Here is a 21,228-nt window from a genome sequence, read left to right as displayed (position 1 = left end):
TCTTGCTCGCGCTGTAAAATAATACATTCTCGCGCGCGCAATCGCCTTACCTGAATCCCTGCGTTCGCCGACAAGTTTTCTTGATCCGGTCGCGTTCTCCATGAGATGTTGTATTGTTTTTAGCCATTTGCGCTTTCTCGCGACAGTTCGCGCCCGCAGTGACGTCATGCGTCGCGCGATCACGTCTTTCTTCTCGCGATCATGCACCGTGAGACAACTGAAAACAAGATGGCCGCGCCCGCGAGCAACCACATGGGTAAGTTGGCGAGCCGCAACCATGCAGAAAATCCCGTGAACATGCGGGAAAAAAACTTCCGCATCTTTGCGATATTTCCGCGTGTTTGCAATAATTTTGAACATTTTCGCGATAATTTGCGAAAGTGGATTTCGCAAATTCCGCCCACCCCTAATAACGACTCACTGTGTGTGGCATAGTCATTGGCGAGTGCCCTGGCTGGGTAAGATGCTACAGGGCTGACTCCCAGCAAATTTCTTAGGGCTTCTCTATCATGTATTTAGATCAATAGGCTCCTAACCTAACACTTTGCTAGAGTAATTGTTTTCTTTTGGTTTGAAAAATGTAAGAATAGTTGGAGTCAGTGCAGAGTGCCAGGCAGAGCCCAAACTGAATTTCTGAGCGTAATAGCCCCAAATGAGCTGCCAACAGAGATACCTGCTAAATTGGGAATGGCCAATGCCAGACCTACATCCAAGGCTCCTAATCGTTAGGTGCCCCGGTACTTTCCACTAATTGTCAGAACCCCTTTCAAAGGGCCACAGGCCAAGCAGGAGATACTGGGACTATCCATGGGGATTGAGACCTTCTACTCCTGATGTTCCAGGGCCTGATTTAGTAAAGGTCCTGAGCAACTGGACCAAGAACCACTTTACCACTTAACTCTAAGTACTAGTATGAGTTGAGCTTTCAATTGCTACTCAAGGGTTTCTGGAGGGGGAGGTAGATGCAGGGGTGATCACTGGCTCACAATTCGAAGTATGTTCTGCAGTAGCAATAAATGACTGTCGAGTCAAATGCTTGCTTTCATGAAAAACATACTATTTATACATAAACATATTTATATATAAACATAAAAGTGGAATACAGCATATGCAAAAAAATACAAACAGTCTTCTGAGATGGGGGCCCTAGTGTTTATTAGCTGGATACCTGAGTCCCATTTCCCTCTCACTATGGCAGTGGTTATTCCCCATTCACCATAGACAACATTCAGTAGTACGAGTCTCAGGAGTCCTGCTCTGACTCTATTTAAAAGTCACAAGCGTTCAGGTCTTAAAGCACTACATGGCAAAACCAGTTCCCAGGGGGCCTTCCACCAGCGATCATTCTTACCTGCTCTGCAAGGATTGCACCATAGGAGTCTCCGTAGGGGGCGACAGCAGCTGATGTTGTTGAGAAGCCATCATGACTCTGCAGGGGCAGTAGCAGGGCATCCCCAGCGCTTCCTTCTGTAAGACTGAACGTTCTTCTGAGCCTTCAAACAGTGGATGTTGGGTTTTAAATAAGCAAATAGTTAAGGAGAGGTGGGACATCCTTTCTGAGTACTACAAGTAATTTTTATACAATTCAGACTGAGCCCCATCTATACAATCTTAGCTCTTGAAGTAATATAGAGGGCCTGTATTTATCCCATCTATTTTCAAGGAAATATTATATTGTCCATCATAGCAAACAAACATTTCCATGAAATATGATGAAATGCCTTTTCCGTGTATAGTAGGATCATATCAGCCTAGTTCTAAAGCAAAGTGGCATCCAACATTGCAATAGCAGTATTGTGCGGGAACAAAGATGTTGCTCATTACTGATTAATTGGATTCTGATGCACGATAATCTGCTGGCTAATGCTTTGGAAAAAATGTTAGCATTCATGTTGTTTATGTGAGTATGATCCACAATGATCCTTAGGCTTGTTATTTATTTATTTTTTAAATGGCATTACTGACCTAGGTCAATAAAATAGGCACCCCCTGTCCATTGCCCGCCCCTTCTATGATCCCATCTGGAAGGGGAGCAAGGATATCAGAGAACATTTTATTACATTTTAAAGGAATGGGATCCTCATCAGCTGCTTTTCCTGATGGCAAGAGTTGTATTGCTGTACAAATCTCATATAATGAGACTCCCTACATCAAAGGCTTCCACCTTGTTTACATTTAACTAAGGTAAATTAATGTTGTTGATATATTTATGTTTTTCAGAATTGATAGAGTGGATATCTTCATTATAACAGTTGTAAAAGCTCTTAAATTGATTTAGAATACCTTTTGATATTGTTATCAACTTATCAGTTTTATCTAATCTACCTGTGATTCTGGAGGTGCTAAATTTTGTTTTAATCATCTAGGCAATCAATTGACTGCTTGACCAACTATATTCAAAATCCTTCCTTTTATGCAACATATAAGCACATACAACCTTCACCTGCATCTCTCTGCCTATTTGCACCCTATTAGCTAGCAGTTGTCTGAAAAAGTCTTCTCCTCTTGTGTGGACTGTCTACCTAATATGGCATGCTGAGTTTTGAGTCTACCTAATTTCTGCAGTTGCACTTCTTCAATAGCTTTCTTCCTTTTTTCCTGCTATTGACAAATTGTATTATTGATCCTCTTATAAATGTTTAAGGGCATCCCAGATAATATTTATATTAGAAATGTTATGATTAATGGCAATAAACTCCAGAATGGCTTGAGCTGTATGACCTCTAATTTCGGCATCAACTAACTGAGTGCGATCAAAGTTCCATCTTGCTTAGCACCTGCCATCCTGGCCTGGCCAACTAGTCACATCAACTTTAAATCCATTATTCAATTAAAGTCACTTACTAATATTGTATCCACTGCCCAATCTGAACTTTTCAGAGGCAATTGGTCAAACATATTAGCATCATCTGTATTGGAACCCTAAATACTGCAGATATTTAAAACTCTTTTATGATAATTAATTGGAGCACGTGTCAACCGCACATAGGAGTCTGCTTTTTCGATGTTAACACCCAAAATTGAGGTCTGCCATGCCCAAGAATAGAAGCTTGCTTGATTGAAACCTGTTGGAAAATATTACTGATCAGATTAAATCCCAATTGCTTCAGCTATGATCTATCCCTATATGCAATATGGGCTTTGGTTAAACACACTATATCTGGTGTATGGAGTAGAAAATGTTGCCATTCTAATTTGTGCGTGTGTACACTATTCAGATCCTGTACATTCCATTAAGCAATAATTAGAGTACTCTTTTTACTCATTATAGTGTTTGTGTTAGCTATATTCTGCACAATAATGTATACATTCATGTATTAGAAATTGGGCTTCTCCCTAATTTTATTTATCTATTTAGATGCATACCGCTGGAACCATCAAACCTGTTTTTTTTAAAAATAGAAGTGATTTTCTCACAATTTATTTGGGGATATAAGAAGATTAGGAGATCATTGAAGTTACTAACTCTACCACAAAATCGAGGGGGATTTGCTGTCCCTCACATATTATACTACTATTGGGCTATAACACCTCAGCAAATGACCAGTCTTTTTAAACCTAAAATATGGTCAGAACCATCGTTGGTAGATCAAGATAGGGAGATTCCCCCCTCTATTTACGAGCTCGCCATAGGGGACGCAGCACCAGGAATTGCACTGAGGCAGCTGGAGGGGAGTTATTAGAAGAAAACGCACTTCAATCCCCTAAGAGCAGCCTGGAATGTTTGGAGTAAGGTTAGTAAGTTTTTGAAAATCCCAAAGGTCCAGAGATATTTACTGTTATGGCGATCGTCAACTTTCCCAGCTCCACTCCACGACATAATAGGTAGATCCTGGGAACAGGCTGGAATAAATAATCTAGGAGATATTTTTAATCGCAATGGGGTAATGCCATTCGGAGAACTCCAGGAACAATATGGGATAGACCATAGGACACTTTTTAAGTATATACAAATCAGGGCGACAAACCAGTTGTGTCGCAGCTTACTAGCCTCGCTCGAATTCCACTGTTAGAATGTTTAGTGTATAGGCAGCCCCGTGTTAATGATCTATATTCAATACTGATGAGTGCTTATCAAGATGACATAGTCAGGTCAGAAAGCACATGGGCGGATAGGCTTGGGAATCAGGATGTGGATCTGTGTAGATCTTTAAAGCTGGCTAAAATGATATTTCTATCTGTTGATCTCAAAACCCAACATTTTAAAACAGTATTTAGATTATATTTTACGTCGGCTAAATTGTTTGCCTGGGGGGAAAGGGAAAACAACTGTTGCCCAAGATGCGGACAAGGTCCTGCAGATATGGTTCACATGTTTTCCGATTGCAGCAAACTGAATGTTTTGAAACAGGGGATAGAAACCTTCTTGAATCAAATCACAGGGCGGCCAGTCCCATTGGCTCCAACAATGGTGCTACTTGGCTTTGATGAAAGCTTGCAGATGGAATTGACCCAAGTTTATTTCTGTTTTATGGTAACAGCTATTTTCCGTTTAATGATTGCTTCAAAATGGAAAGATGTAGACCTGCTGATATTTCAGGAGTGGTATGCTAGACTTTTTCATGTGTATAATTTGGAGAAGGCATTGTATAAATGTAAAGGGAGGAGAGAGCAGAAAAGGGGTCACCAAGTATGGGGGCTCTTGATGGAGTAAGCTGGGAATTAGGTAAAGTGAACTAATAAATCTGGCTGAAAGAAGTTTCCTTTTGTGAGTTAGCCTCGTGTATATCTTCTTCTTTAAACACCTGTTTCTTCTCCTTCTTTTCTTTTTTTTGCTTCCCTCCTTTGGGTAAAATAGGTAGGATAAACTAATAGGAAGCAAATTATGGTTGGAATAATTTATATGAGTCTATTGTATAGATGGAGAACTGATGAATTGTATTTGGTTACTATGTATTGATTTCTGGATTAATTGAATTTACTGCTTTTCTGAAATAAAAAAATTGTTTAAAAAGAAATTGGGCTTCTGGTGGCACAGGTATGCAAAGTGTCCAATCAGGTATCAAAATCCTAGTCAGGGTAAGTGTAGTAAACACTAAACATTTACCTGTGCTCACCCCCTGGTAGCTTGGTACAGAGCAGTCAGGCTAAACTAAAGAGGCAATGTGTAAAGTATTTGTGCACCCACAGTAACACAGTGAAAACTCCACAAAAGTACTCCACACCAGTTTACAAAAATAGTCAATATTTATCTAAGTAAAACATGACCAAAACAAAAGAAATCCATCATGCACAAGTCACGTTTTGAATTTTGCAAGATTAGGCAAGAATTCAGTGACTAGAATTCAGTAACTCCAACTGGGGTTACCTGGTCACACTTGACAGAGGCAAATAAAGCAGTTCAAAAGATGACCGCGGTGGAGTGCTGAAGATATACAGGAGTCATGCAGACACGCTGAAAGCACCTTGGTTGTGTTGAAACTCAATGTCGATGTGTTGAACAAAGGAGGAGATGGGTTGCTGGCAAAGGAAATGTGTCATTTAAGGAGTCAGGCACCGTCGTGGATGCATCAATGTCAAGAAGTGATGTGTGTTAGACCTATGTGTTGATTTTGAACCGCTGGGCTGTAGACTATGTGTTGGCACTAAGTCGTGCATGACTGGGGCTGCGTCTGTGTCAGGGGACAACACATCGCAGACGTCAGCGCGGGGGTGCCTGCGACTCGTACAGCAGCAGTGATACAGAGACTCTGTGTCAGCAAAGTCAGTGAGCAGTGTCCACAGATTTAATGCAGGCAATGGCGAAGTGTCAAAATCACAGGAAAATGCACCAGTTGGTTTATTGGGTTGCCTGCACCAGACACTCACTTCCTATGGCCCAGAGCTGAATTTGGCACCACTTGGCAGAACAGAACAAACAGAAGAGGAGTCCTGGTGCTGGCAGCAAGATGAAGGGGAAGTCGTTGATATCCCTGAGACTTCAGAAACAGGAAACAATCCCAATATGCCCTTGGAGAACTTTTAGAGATGCAGGATGTATAGAGTCAAATCCAGTCCCCTCACTTATAGGCAAGAAGCAGCAATAAAGTGGCATTCCTTCTTTGCAGCACAGCAGCTCTTCTTCCTAGTAGAATGTCCTCAGTTCTAGAAGTGTTCTGAGTATATGGTGTCAGAGGTGATATCCATTTTAGCCTTTGAAGTAGGGAGACTTCAATGAAAGGTCTTTGTAGTGCAAAATACTTTGCCTTTGCTTGCCCTGGCTCAAGACTCCCTACAGGGGGGTATGCAAGCCTTTGTTTGGAGAGAGGCACAGCCCTTATCAGATGCAAGTGTCAGTTCCTCTCTCTCACTCGAGCTTAGATGGACCCATCTGCCTGGTAATGAGCTATCAGGATGTGCGTGTCAGACCGCAACTCCCTTTGTGTGTGACCGTCTAGAAGGACTGCACAAAGCCCAGCTGTTCCCTAACCCAGACGTGTATTCCAAGACAGGCAGAAGGCACAGAATGACTAAAGTAAGAAATGCCAACTTTCCAAAAGTGCCCTTTTCAGACCTACAATTAAAAAATAACTTCACTAAAAGATGTGTTTTTTAAATTGTGAGTTCTGAGGCACCAAACTCACTTTTCCAATCTTTTCCCAACTGGAAGTTACACTTGTAAAATGTTACAAGGCAGCTCTGATTTTAACCTATGGGAGAAATAGGCTTTGCAATGGTGAAAAACGAATTTAAGTGTATTTCACTACTATGGCATGTAAAACTTAAAAGTACATGTCCTATCTTTTAAATATACTTCACTCTGCCCTTGGGGCTGCCTAGGACCTGCTCTAGGGGTGACCTATGTGTAATAAAAAGAAAGGTTTAGGTATTACAAGTAGGTTATCCTGCCAGGTCAAAAAGGAAGTTTAAAACTGCACACACAGGTTCTGCAGTGGCAGGCGTGAGACAGGTTGGAAGGGCTACTCATGTGGGAGGCACAATCAGTGCTGCAGGCCCGCTAGTAGCATTGGTTTACAGGACCTGGGCATGTGTAGTGCACTGTAATAGGGACTTATCAGTAAATCTTATATGTTAATCACGGAGAAACCAAATGTCATTACATTTTCGACACAGAGCATGTGCACTTTAGCACTGGTCAGGAGAGAAAAAGTGCACAGAGTCCTAAGACAGCAATAATGAAGTTCATCACACAGTCAAAACATTAGGATCAGAATGCAAAAAACCAGGAGAAACCACTCCAACCGATGCCAGGTCTAACAGTATGTATTTGAATTAGGTCTGCCATATACAAATCTGTGATTTTAAAATTATTTAAAAGAAAATTAGAACTTGATTGCCCTTCATTAGCCCATGTTTTTATGCTGTACATCCAGTTTGTGAGCCCACAATCAGCCAGTGTCAAAGTGTATCTAATCCCCCAAACCCCTCACTGTGTAGAAAATGATCCCGATGTTGGCCATCATGGTAAGACAGCCCTATTGGTGCTAAAGACAAACCTCAGGAACCTCAATATACTTAAACCATGTGTTTGAAATGGGGGTCTTTAGTTGACAGTGGCTTGCACCCTGCCCCAGTGGAGACCCTTATTCTAGTCAGATTAAGGGGAATCACACAGCTAATTTAACCCCTGCTCACCCCCTTGGTAGCTTGACACAAGCAGGCAGACTTATCTCAGAGGCAATGTGTATAGCATTTTTACCAACATGCACAGTAACACAGTGAAAACACTACAAAAGGATGCAACATCTGTCTAGAAAAGTAACCAATATTTATCTTAATAAACAAGACCAAAATTACAAAAATTCCAGATACACTAGTAGAGATATCACTTTTAAAATGTTCAAAATTGTTAAATCCACCGGAAAGTATAGATGCGTCACTTTTGTCCCAAAGTACTGGGATGCATAATATTCAAACATGAAAACATGCTCTTAGAAGACAACAGAAAACAACGCCATGCATTGATTCCTTCGTATCAGGGGAGGTGATGCGATGATTTCTTACTGAGAGGGGAAGTGATGCATCAATTTCCTGATATGCGACCTAGGGTGAAGTGTTGGTTTTTCAGCCACACAGCAGAGCTGCATCAGGAAAAAGAGGCGCTGAAGGTCGATTCTTGGATTTATGGACTTCTTTGCAGCAAAACAACCTCCAAAGGCATAGAAATGGAATTGGCACCACTTGGTAGGTCAGAATGTCCAGCAGAGGAGTTCAGGGGCTGCAGAGAAAGTCTTTGATGGCCCTGAGACTTCTTAACAGGAGGCAATCACACACAAACCCTCGGAGAACCATGGCAAGTAGGATACAGAAAGCAAAAGTTCAGTCCTTTCACTGCCCAAGACAGAAGCAGCAAGCAGTAGGCCAGCACAACAGAGCAACAACCAGAGTGACAGATCCCCTCCTACAGCTGCTCTAGCTCTTCTTCTTGCCAGAATCTCCTCTTAGTCCATAAGTGTTCCGAAGTTATGGTGTCACAGCTCCAGTATTTATTCAAGTTTTTGCAGTACACAAGACCCTATCTTTCTCTGGCCTGGCTCCAGACGCATTAGAGGGGGTGAATTCAGCTTTGTGTGAGGACAGGTACAGCCCTCTAGCTCAGGAAGACACATCAGCCTGGTGATGGGCCATCAGGATATGCAGGGCACACATCAGCTCCCTTACTGTAACTGTCTTGAGTGAATGCACAAACAGCCCAACTGTCACCCTCCCTCAGATGTGGAATCCATAGGCAGGCAGAGGCACAGAATGGCAAAGCAAGAAAATGCCTGCTTTCCAAAACTGGCATTTTCAAATAAGCAATTTAAAAACCAAGTTCACTAAAATATGTATTTTTAAAATGTGAAGACCCTAAACTCCAAATCTCTACCTCTTCCCAATTGGAAGCTCCACTTGTAAGAGGTTACAAAGCAGCTCCATTGATAATCTATGGGAGAGATAGTCCTTGCAATAGTGGAAAATGAAATTAGAAGTATTCCACTAATAGGACATGTAAAACACACCAGTACATGTCCTACCTTTGAAATACACTGCACCCTGCCGATGGGGATAACTTGGGCCTACCTTAGGGATGCCATACATGTAATAAAAGTGAAGGTTTGAGCCCTGGCAAGTGGTTGCACTTGCCGGGTGGACATGGCAGTTTAAAACTGCCCACACAGACACTGCAGTGGCAGGTCTGAGACATGGTTGCATGGGCTACTCATGTGGGTGGCACAGTCAGTGTTGCAGGCCCACTAGTAGCATTTGATTTACCGGCTCTGGGCTGACGCAGTGCACTTTATTAGGGACTTACCAGTAAAACAGCTATGCCAATCATGGATAATCCAAGCACAAATCCAACTTTAAACAGAGAATATATGCACTTTAGCACTGATCAGCAGTGGTAAAGTGACAAGAGTTCTAAAGCCGACAAAAACAGATTGGAAAAGATAGGAAGTAAAAGGCAAAAGATTTGAGGATGAACCTGTAAAAAGAGCCAGGTCCAACACCATGGAGGAGAAAAGAGACAATACATAATTGAACCAACGATGATAATTCCACTACCTCAGTCCCTCATCGTCAGTGATATCTGAATAATAATATTGTTAGTCTTCTCTCCAATAATCGTTCCAAATCCAATATTTCTCGTAATATATGCACTGTAATACATAGCATATGAAATGGATGTTAACACTGCACAGCTTAGTTACTACTTACGATGCATCATTAAAATTACATAAAAAATAAATACGTTTCCGATATTGCATAGTATACTCGTTTTGTCACCAGACTTAACACTCCACAACTGTATCAGTTCCTTAATCTTAGATTCATAATTCCAGTAATGTGTACTATTCTGCCATTATGCTTTCAGTTTAGCCAGTACTTACCGAAAAAACTGGGGGCTTATTTACAAGCCTCTTGTGCCACCGGAACATCACTTTTTATGTGTTAAAAAGTGAGGTTCCAGCAGCGCAAAGTGCTTGTAAATAAACCCCATGAGTCGCTAGCTCTTTCAATAGCTCAACCAATTTGCATAGCTTCCATCTTTTTTCCAGAGAATTGTTACAGACAACAGATCTCACAGAAAATGAGACTGAAGCCATCACCACTGGAGGAGAATGATGTGCCTTATTATATAGTGCTTGCCAAAGAAGGAAATTGCCTATGTAGACAAATTTGGTGTTGGTTGTTGCCTGTTTATATTGATTTTCCAAAGTGGGAGTCAATCCGAGCATTGAGAATCCCAAACTGATAAATTAGGAAAGGCCTTTTGAAAAAGGTCAGCAATAAACTGACCTGCATCCTGTCTCGCCAGTCCTTCCTGAATACTAAATACACAAGACAAGGCATTGTCTATTTTTAAGAACATCGACCTTCCCCATGGAGTGTTTTTGCAAATCCAGTCTGATTATCTTTTGAATTCTGGATGTAATGTCCCCAGGTTCAGCATAGCGCTTTTCACGCTAATTTATTCTAGAGGTATAATGATCATAGAATCCACTTTTCCTTGTATTGGCAGCTTAGTTTCATGATTATCCATCTTCATCTCATCATAATGACCCTAGGGCTTGTCTCTGAGCTTTTACATTATTCGATGTATAACCTCTAATGAAGGACCACTATTCAAATGGTCAACCAGGCTCTCATCAAGACATGAATTCTCCCTTTCTAAAATCAATGCTTATTCTGCACCTTGCTTTTCATTTGGGCTGTAACAAGTTGCCCCAGCACAGCGAGTGAAAGGGATTCCATCAGATGTTATGGTTTGCTCATGATCCTGCTTCAAGATCTGAGTAAAATTCTGTGAAATATCAGGTTTTTTTTTCTTAAATCTTTCTAAAGCTCTGTATTTAATTTTGCACAGTTTTTGTCCAAAGATGAACTATTTAACCCCTTCAGTGCCACGCCCTTTCCCCCTCCTGTGCCGGGCGTTGCACTAGTGGGTGGGGTTCATGACGAGATAGTCTCGTCATGGGCACAGCGCAACCGTGCTCCATGACGAGACTATCTCGTCATGGGCACTGAAGAGGTTAAGGTGTCTACACAAACTATGCTGTATTTTTTAGTATCTTTTTCCTTATTTATTCTGGATGTGGTTTTTGTAGGTGAATTTAAGACTGGGGTCCTGCACCTACCTCCCTCCACCAGAGTGTGTTCTTAAGTTTGAGGACTATTTGTATCAGATACAGGTCCATAGATACCAGTCAAAGAGCAGCTGAACCCAAGCGCATACTCTTCTTGTTGTGAAACTCATCATCATCATTATCATAAAACTTTATTTCGGCACACAATGCCATAAAAGCATCATTAAAAACACCCAATATAATACATTGAATTCATGAAATATTTACACAGTTTAAAAATTTGGTATAGAAATTTGGTATAAAAATAATCAATAATCCAGTTTCTGGTGTAGACCCTCCCACAAGCCCAGATTATGTCCGGAGAAGTACAATATTTCAGTCAGTCATACTGTTTCTACAATGTCATTCTGCTGATCCATCTTTTTTAGGATGGCCCTTCGGGTGCACCACATGGTAAATAAGAACCGTGAAATGGAGAAAACAATGGGCATTTGTGTGTCAGATTTCAATAGCCTATACACTTCGCTACAGTGTCTGGACCCCAGGTTCCTACAAAGTTGGAGTAACCAGCGTGACCTAGCCCTCCTATAACCCTTACAAAAAAATAGTACGTGAAGTTCCGTTTCGTCAGGGGTGTTACATGCCGGACACCCCGCGTTAGCGGCCCCCTCCCACTTACTAGTAAAAGAGCTTCTTCTTGTGAAACACAATGGCCAACGATAGCCTGTTGTAGGTGCGTGTTAAGGAAATCGGGATGGCGGCCTACACCACCCTCTTCAAGCCTAGTATTGCTATCAGACCAATAAACAAAAGACATTTCATCATTTATACTTGTAACTTTCATGAATGAACATGAAGTTACCATTAGATAAACATCTTATTGCCCTACTTGTGCCTTGAGACACGATTTCAGAGGTTGTTTCATGCTTTCTCCAAGTCAGTCTCAGATACTCCTTAACTGACAGTGGTGCTGTCATTACCTCTTCCAATCCTGGAACAATCCTCTGAGCCTGAGAAGTGTGTTATGTCAGTTTCACAGCGGCTTCTGGGTTGAGCGCTGCCTAGCACTGCAGCACTGTCCTCTGCAAGACCATCCTCAAGTGTTTCCATGCTGTTGGCCTGCTGGACAGTAAGCGATAGGCTCAAGCTTGCAAAGGGGCCGGTGATTCTGAGACCCAAGAGCAGCTCCTCTAGCCCCCACACTTCTTTCCAAGGTACAGAGGTATGCTGATATCGATATAGATTGTCACAGGGAAGCCATCTGAGTCCTCAGGAGTAACACAATGCTCAATGTGGCCTGCAACAAGGAAGCAGCGAAACTCTGATAAATAAATGACACTGCCACAAAGAGATGACGAGGCCAGGTGATGGAAGGGTTTTTAGGAGAGGGACCAACGGGGAAACTGAAACTGCCGTTATTTGTAAAGCGCAAACATATCCCCCCTTAAAGGTTTCAAGGAGGTGGGGGGCGTCGGAAGGATTAAGGGGCATATAAACAACAACCGGCGATAATTATCACAAAGCGCACTTAGCGCTAGGATAATTATCGCCGACTTTTATCGCTGAGATAGCGTGCTATTAGCAACGCTTATCTCAATAGCGATAAAAATCCTCACGCTAACTGGCTAACGTGAGATTATCACTGGAAACCCAGCGATAATCTCACGTTAGCTTGTTGATAGGGACTCACAAACTTAGCCATGCTATCCTCCTTCCATAGGATATCATGGCTAAGTCAGTCCTGAAGCAGGTGTTAGGAAAGTAGCGGTAACAGGTGTTATCGCTACTTTTCCTGATGCTATGCTTCATAGCGTGGGGCTTGATGATAGGAGAAATGTCGCTTAGCGACATTTCTCCTATCATGTCAGGTCAGGAACGCCCACTTTGCATCTCATTAGAGATGCAAAGCTGGGCGTTAGACTTCCCCACGCTAAAGAAAGGTTTCACGCGTTAGCGTGACCTTGCTAATATAGCGATAAAATTATCGCCGCTTTTCGGCTGAAAACGGCCGCTAAAGCGGCGATAATTTTTTTAGCGCCTCGTTGTAAATATGCCCCTATGTGAGCTATTGCCCAGAGTCACATGATGCTGAGCTGCCGCCAGCACCAGGATTGAACTGTGAACCCCACGATTGAGTCAGCTGCTCAGGCCGCTGCGCCACACGAAAGCCCAAGGAGCTTGGAAAGATAAAACTACAACCTAGTTAAATCTGTCTGACTGAAAGCTTGTGCATCACTTATGTACTCTTACAAGCTCATAAGTTATGAAAAAGATACCTGAATATCTGGTTTCCCTTGTATTGAGCCTGGGATATTGGAATCTGGAGATTTACGTACTCTCTGAGTCTTAGCAAGAAGGAGCAAAAAATGATACTTGTTTTCTAAAATCGTACCAGTCTTTCACAGTTGCATTTGTTTAATTAATTTTGTTTTATCTGAAAGACTGAAAGACTTAAAGCAAGTCATTTTTGTGGATGAATGTAATCTTACAGTTTCGTTTTCTCTACATTTTACAATAGTCCGTTCTTCATTTATTCCTGTGCGGATATCATTCTATGAATTATCCTTGCACAAATTTGCATATATACCCTCTATGTTAGCTTTGTTTTTTTTTAGTGTCAGGACATTAACAATATGAACCTTTCTTATGCATTACTTTTATCCTCATGTATTTGTTTACTGTTCAACAAATTTAACGAGAACTGTTTACACATTGGCCATTTTTCTTTCTCTTTGACTTGACTAGTCATAAAGAGTGGCACTAAAACTGTGCATTTACACTTCTACCTGAAACCTTGACTTGAATTGTTTGGATAAGCGCTGGCACAGACAATTGCACCAGGAACTGAGGAGCAGAGCCCTGCTCACTATGAGACGAGCCCTGTCTTACACAGGCTGCCAGATTTCACCACAATGCCAGCCCAGACTGATGAGGAGCTCCTGTCCACCAAAATACTACAGTACTTAGAATGTGAGCCAGGGCTTTTTCCAGCTTTATACTGGGAATCACCCATGGTGGCAGCTGCCCAGGAGTTATGGGAATGAAAGTTCTTTCCAAATTATGCTGTTTTGTCCTCCTATGCCAGTATTCAGAACCAAGTAATAGCAACCCCTGTAATAGTCGCGAAAAAAGGGAGCTTGTCCAAACTCACAATGCGCCTCCTATTTTTGCAATGAGGGTTACACATCATATTCATTCTGTATGTTCTAACTATGACATGAAACATCAGAGAATCGGGGAGAAGGCAGAGTAACCAAAACAGAAGCAGAAGTGCTGTGAAGTCAAATTGACTTGTCTTGTCCAGGTGGAGCAAGTGGCACCAACACTCCACCCTACTCATACATTAGACTCTATGATCACTACACTGAGTGAAGGAGGTCCAAACCCCCTGGATGTGCACGTGATAATAATGAATGGAAGGCTGTACTTATAATTAACTATTCTGCGGGGGCAATCATCTATCTTTATTCCCCCTAGAATCATGTAGATGTGGCTGGGATAAGTGGTGCGTCTATGGTTGAAACTAGCCGGCTATAACGTATGAACAAACACCCTGAGCGACTATAATCATTAACAACTCATATATATATAGGTCAATAGACACAATAATTGGAATTAATTTTATTATTGTTATTATAAATGTATTAATTTAGTATATAAAAACATCTTGATACAGAAGTAGAAAAAATGTATTAATATAATATCGAATTACAAAACTACGCAGAATGGTCATAACAATCACTCAAACATACAGCATGACAGTGATTTAAAGTATAAATACACAGAATTGCATGATTAGACATACATTTTAAATACAAATCGATATCACAACGAATATATGAAGTTACAATGCAAACAATTACAACGCATGCTCTTACAACGTGGTTTTTACATCGCAACTACCATTACATCTCATCATTTTACAGCGCATGCCATTACAACGCAGTTTTAAAAAAAAAACATTACAACGCATTCCATTACAATGCATACCATTACAATGCATACCATTATAACACATAATACTTTTAGGGCAACAATAGGGTAAGTGTTGGATAGTTTAGGGGTAAAAATTTGATTACTATTCCCACTCCAGTGAGTGCAACAGTAGGGAATGTGTTGGATAGTGTAGGGGTAAAAATTACTATTCCCATCTACCACAAAACCCATACCCACCCTAAAACTAAAAAATCTCTATAACTTACCTTATAATGCGTTGTAATGGCATGCGTTGTAATGGTATGAGTTTTCATGGCATGAGTTGTAGTGACATGCATTGTAATGCATGCGTTGTAATGGTATGCGATATAAAGGCAGTTGCGTTGTAACAGCTGCGTTGTAAAAACAGTGCAATATACTGACTGCACAACATAATGTTTAAACAACATTATACGTGGCTTTTGGATGTTGATGAATCTTCATCTATGTGCGTTTTGGAGCCAAGCGCCTTCATCAGGAAAGCCACAATAGGAACTGTTACATGCACTTCGGTGGCAAGTGCCTTCATCAGGAGAGCCACAAGAGGAGCTGTAGGATACCTTGGATGATATATTATTAGTCTAGACCCATAATATATATGATTGAATTGCTTTATATCTCTAAAAAATGAAAACACTTAATCAGGTTGTTTTACTTCAATATCATGCCTTCACCATAAAGTACAGACATCAGACATAGAAGAGATTAAAAAGTAAAATAAATAATTTTCTATTCACCCATGATTAACTCTCTATTCACCCGTGAGATATATAGCTGCTAAAAGGTGTCAGAGGGAAGCAACAATTAGCAAACATGTCAGATATAATATATTGCACCTGATACTCTGTAATCTGTGAAGAATAAAGAATAGAAAAATCCATGGTGACAGATATTAAACTTTAAAGTGGCAAATCTCACTTGAGGAATAATGCAACTTTAGTACCTAGTCTTTTAAAATGTGATCCACTCGGATTTGCAAATGCAGCACTACCGATTAATATGTGTCCAATAATGAACATCCAGAATAGTAACTATGGAATATACAGGATAAAACTAATATATATAAAAGGCAAATGATGGCATCATAAATATTAATTATATAGTAGATTAAGGGACATACCACGTTTTACCTTTTACGTCTGCAATGCTTGAATCTTTGTGTCTACCTTTTTATTTAAAATCCTTACAGCACTGTAGTCAGCCTTATTTATCGATTGCCATATTACATTTTTGAGCAACTCGCCACTGGACCCCATGTGTTCTTGTTATGATTTGATATTTAAAGGTACTTATATACGCCTCCTTTTCTACTATATAAGTAATATTTACGATACCATCATGTTCCTTTTATTTATGTTAGTTTTGCCCCGTTTATTCCATAGTTAATATTCCAGATGTTCAGCATTGGACACATTTTAATCGGCCTTCTATTTCTGATGTCCCATGGCCCGACTTACCATGACTTCACAGCAACTGGGCTAATTACCCTTCTGCAGTTGACTCTCAGGGTTTTACGGTCCGAAAAGTCAAAGTCTCTTTTGAAGGAGAGGGGTAGAGGTGTGGATAGAGATTAGTGAATACAGTCTCACAACTCAAAATGAATGCAGCATTAAATCATTGTCGAGCAAAATACTTACTTTTATAAAAAAAGAGAAGTATTTTATTTCTAACACTAGCCACACAAACGAAGAATAGAACATTCTCAAACAATTACACAGTCCACCTCTGATGTCAGGGCTCTAGATTCTCCATGGCACTTCCCTGTCCCACTCAATCCTTACATTAGTGATTGTGGTTATATCCCAATTACTATTGGTACATCCAGTGTATGCCCCACTAGTAGTCTGAGTCTCAAAAGTACACTACATACTAACTTAATGTCAATAGCGTTCCAGCGCTGTTAGATTTGGGGGTCTCTGGTTGGCAGAGGTAGGTAACTTTGACCCTTACGTCTAGTCAGGGTGAGGGGGTACACTCCTAAAATAACCCCTGCTCACCCCCTTGGTAGCTTGGCACGAGCGGAAAAGGCTTATCTCAGAGGCAGTGTGTAAAGCATTTGTGAACACATACAGTAACCCAGTGACAACACTACAGATGGACACCACACAAGTTGTAGTATAAAAATAAGTATATTTATATAGACTTAACCCAAGACCACAAACAACAAAAAACCACAATACTGTATTTTAAAATTGGTAGAAAATAGCTTAGTTCTATTAAGATGTAAAATGCGACACTTTGAGTTCAATGCACCTTAGTATGCGTAACGCTATACAACGAAAGTGGTGCAGGAAAGGTGATGCGTCGGTTCCCTACACGGAAGAACGGTGATGCGTCGGGTCCGTACTGATGTGTAGGGGATGCGTCGGTTCTTCTCTGTGAGAGGAGGTGATGCGTTGGTTTCTTACTGTGCTTTCGTGGTGATGCGAACCGCTGCGCCGTGATGCGATGAAGATCCGGTGCGATGAAACAAAGAGGGCATCTTCTTCTTGATGCGACACGATGTGTGCACGCTCGATGGCCGTGCAGCGACTCAATGATTCTTCTTAGCCGCGACAGGCCCTGCGACACGCTTCCCGGTGTTGCGGCGGCATCTGATGCAATGTCGATCCTCTTCTCCGGCGATGCGAGGCGCTTCAGCAACGATGCGTCAACTGCAGTGGCGGCACGCTTTCCCAGCAATGAGACAACAGCGGCTGCGGCTGCGACACGCTTCTCCTATGATCTGGTGCAATGTCGATCCTCTTCTCCGGCGATGCGAGGCACTTTCGCATTGTGAAGCGACAGCGGCAGTTCGGCATCACGCTTCTTCTTTGTGCGTCGCGCTTCCAGCTCCTTGCGACACACAGTCCCTCAGAAAGCCCAACAGAAATGCAGGCACTTCCAAAGAACTCTTGGGGAGCTGGTGGGTGAAGTCTGTTGTCCCTGAGACTTTAGCAGGAGGCAAGCTCTATCTCAAGCCCTTGGATAAATACACACAAAGTTCCTTTCTCCTCTCTTTGGCAGTCAGGTAACCACTGCAGGCCTTAGAGACAGTCTCTCCTCAGTCTCTCTGGTTCCTCTCCTCAGCAAAGGTTTCTTCTTGTTTTCCAAAAGTGATCTAAAGTTCTGGGGTCTGGGTCCCCCTTTTTATCCACAGTTTCTCTTTGTTCTGTGAAGGCAGAGAGGCCTTTGCCTAGTCCAAACCAGTTCTGGTCAGTCCTGGAGCACTTTATTGACAAGACTCCTTCTTTCCTTTCACAGTGCAGGCCAGGGACATCAGACGCACCACAGGAGGTGGAGCCAGCATGGTGGAGGAAAGGCACAGCCCTATTCAGGCCCCAGGTGCAACTCCTCCCACCCATCTACATGCAGATCTCTCTATTCAGCCCTGTGCTGACTCACCCTGTCTCCTAGAATCCCCCAGCCCCTGTCACTCAAACACCAGACAAGGAATGCACAACCTAGCAGAGCCAGGCTTGGATGGTTAGACAAGAAAATATCTACTTTCTAAAAGTGGAATTTTCAAACACAGAATGTTAAAACCAACTTCACTAAAATATGCATTTTATCATTCTGAGTTCAGGCATACTAAACTCGAATTTCAACCTAGTTCCCTGAGTCAGTTAGGATTATAAAATGTAATAATCAACCTGCCCATTCTGGCCTATGGGGAACAGGCAGCCTTGCAATAGTGAAACACGAAAATGGCTGTAATTCACTATTAGGACATGCCACACACACCAGGGCATGTCCTACCTTATACTTACAATGCACCCTGCCCTTGGGCCTACCATAGGGGTGTCTGATATGAAGAAAAGGGAAGTTTTAGGGACTGGCAAGTGGGTGCACTTGCCCAATCAGCATGGCAGTACCAGACTGCACACATGCTCTGCAATGGCAGTGCCGAGACACACTTTTATAGGCTGCTTCTGTGGGTGGAACAACCAGTGCTGCAAGTCCACCAGCAGCATTTGGTTTACAAGCCCTGGGCACGCTCAGCGCACTGTACTAGGGTCTGACAAGTAAACCAAACCAGCTAATCATGGAATTACTAATTCATACATCAATTTACCATAGGGAGCACTTGCACTGTGTCCCTGGACAGCAGTGGCACAATACCCAAAGCATCTATATCCAGCAAAAACTCATGAGGCAACAGCAAATAAATGGGAGACCCACGCCAAGGTGCCAGGTCTAACAAGCGCTATGATGCTTCAACTAGCAGCTAGTTCACCTATGCCCAATAGGCACAAAACTAGTCTTACCTGCACCATCAAGAGAGAATTGTTCAGAGTAATGGAATGTGCCCCATCTGCAGGCGCATGCAGCAGGTCCACAATAAGTCAGGTGAGTCGGCGGCACGTGGACGTAGTGGCTACATTCAGCAGGTGCAGGCTCTCCCCCTCACAGGTGTGCTCCTGCAGCATTAGGAGGTTTCCCGCAGCTTCTCCTGCAAGATACATGTTTGTTCACTGTAGATGGGGGGTTGCTATGATGATCCTGTTCTGGGTCTCACACTTGGAGAACGCTGCTCCCACAGAATCCTCACTTCTCCAATGGGGTAGAACAAGTTGAAGTCCTTGGTGCTTCTGCTGTCCTCCTCCAACATACGGGGTCACTGCTGCTCACTGTCCATGGGCTCTAACCCGGTCAACACAGTGAGCTTCTCCACAGTGGCCCCTCTTTGCACATGGGGTTGCTGCACCGCTACTGCACGAGGCTCAGTACCTTACTGCACAGTAGTCTTTACCATACTTAGCCCCTCCTGGCAAATGGGGCCACTGCACCACTACTGTATGAGGCTTCAACATTTACTGCAAAGCTGTCTTGGCCATGGCAACTGCTCTTGGCATTTGGGGTCACCGCACCCCTTCCACACAATGCTTCCGCTCTTACCACACGGCAGTCTTTCACAAGGCTATCTTCACGGTGGCCCTCTCCTAGCATATGGGGGTCACTGACTCGGTCCTGCACATGGGCAACGATCCAATCGGTGTAGGTGCCATTTCCTCACACCATGCACAGGTATTCCTCCTTTTCATGTTTCACCATTCAGTGCTTGGGTCCTTCAAAATGAAACCCAGGGCCCTCCATGTATTGTACCATTCACAGGCATTCATACACCCAGCATATGGATTTAATATGTACGCAATATGGGCCCCATTCACAAAGGTAAACTGAGACAAAAGTCTAACTTTATGACTTTCGGTATTCACAAAGGGTATTTAGGAGCAGTAAAGAAAGACTTTTTTCTTAGTTAAACTTAAGTTTTTGTCTTAAGTTTAACCTTTTGATCTCAGTTAAACTTAAGACCAAAACGTAAGTTAACTGAGAGAAAAGTCTAACTTTACTACTCGTAAACACCCTTTGAACTTGTGACCGGTGTGCTCAGTTAAGTGTTCCATGACCTGTTTCTATGGTAACAGGCAGAAGGTAGATTGGGGGTAGGGTTCAAATTTATGTCATTTGGAAAGGGTTGAAATGTTTAACCAATAGAAATGTGTGTTAGCTTTTGAATTAATGTGGGAAGGAATGTGATTTGATGTTTACATGTATATGTGTGCAAAATGAGAGGGAAACTTTGCCATTCTTTGGTTTTGCTGACAGGTGCACAGTACAGAGATTCTGTATAAGAAAATCTGGTGTGTGACTGACATACTTCTTAATCTATGAAACAACTTGAAAGGTGAGTTATTTAATTGTGAGGGGATGTATGTGTTTTTTTTTATTTTAATCAGACTAATGTATTTCTCCTGCTAAAGTGCAGGGAGTACTTTTTTTGTCTACAATCATATTGACAGTGTGTGTGCATGTAGAAACCATTCTGTGATAAGCATTTGTGTTTTTCATATGTTTGCAGACAGATAACTGTACTGTTTTTATGTTTTGGTATAATTATAAACCAGTCATTGTTTATGTATTTGCAAAATGAGTCATGTTTCTACACTAAAATGTAGTACTTCCTCTAGATTAAGAAATGTGTTTTGGTACAGTGCAAGGGATAGTGTTGTTTTTCTAGAAGCACACAATGAGTCTGTGTGCATTTAGGAATCAAATTGAGAGAAACATTTTGGTACTAATGTGTAGTAGAACATTTTCTGCAATGTGTGCAGTCACTTTACATCTTGTAGACTAGTGAATGTATTTTGTACAAGGGATAGTTGGCTTTATACAATCACACTGTGAGTCTGTGTGCATTTGGGCAATTATTGTGAGGAAAGCATTTGGTAACATCATGTATTTGCTTGCAGATTACTGCTTTAAA

Source organism: Triturus cristatus, chromosome 6 (genome assembly GCF_964204655.1).
Source record: "Triturus cristatus chromosome 6, aTriCri1.1, whole genome shotgun sequence".
Lineage (NCBI taxonomy): Eukaryota > Metazoa > Chordata > Amphibia > Caudata > Salamandridae > Triturus > Triturus cristatus.
The sequence above is the reverse complement of the archived record's forward strand: the minus strand, read 5'-3'. Positions refer to the sequence as shown.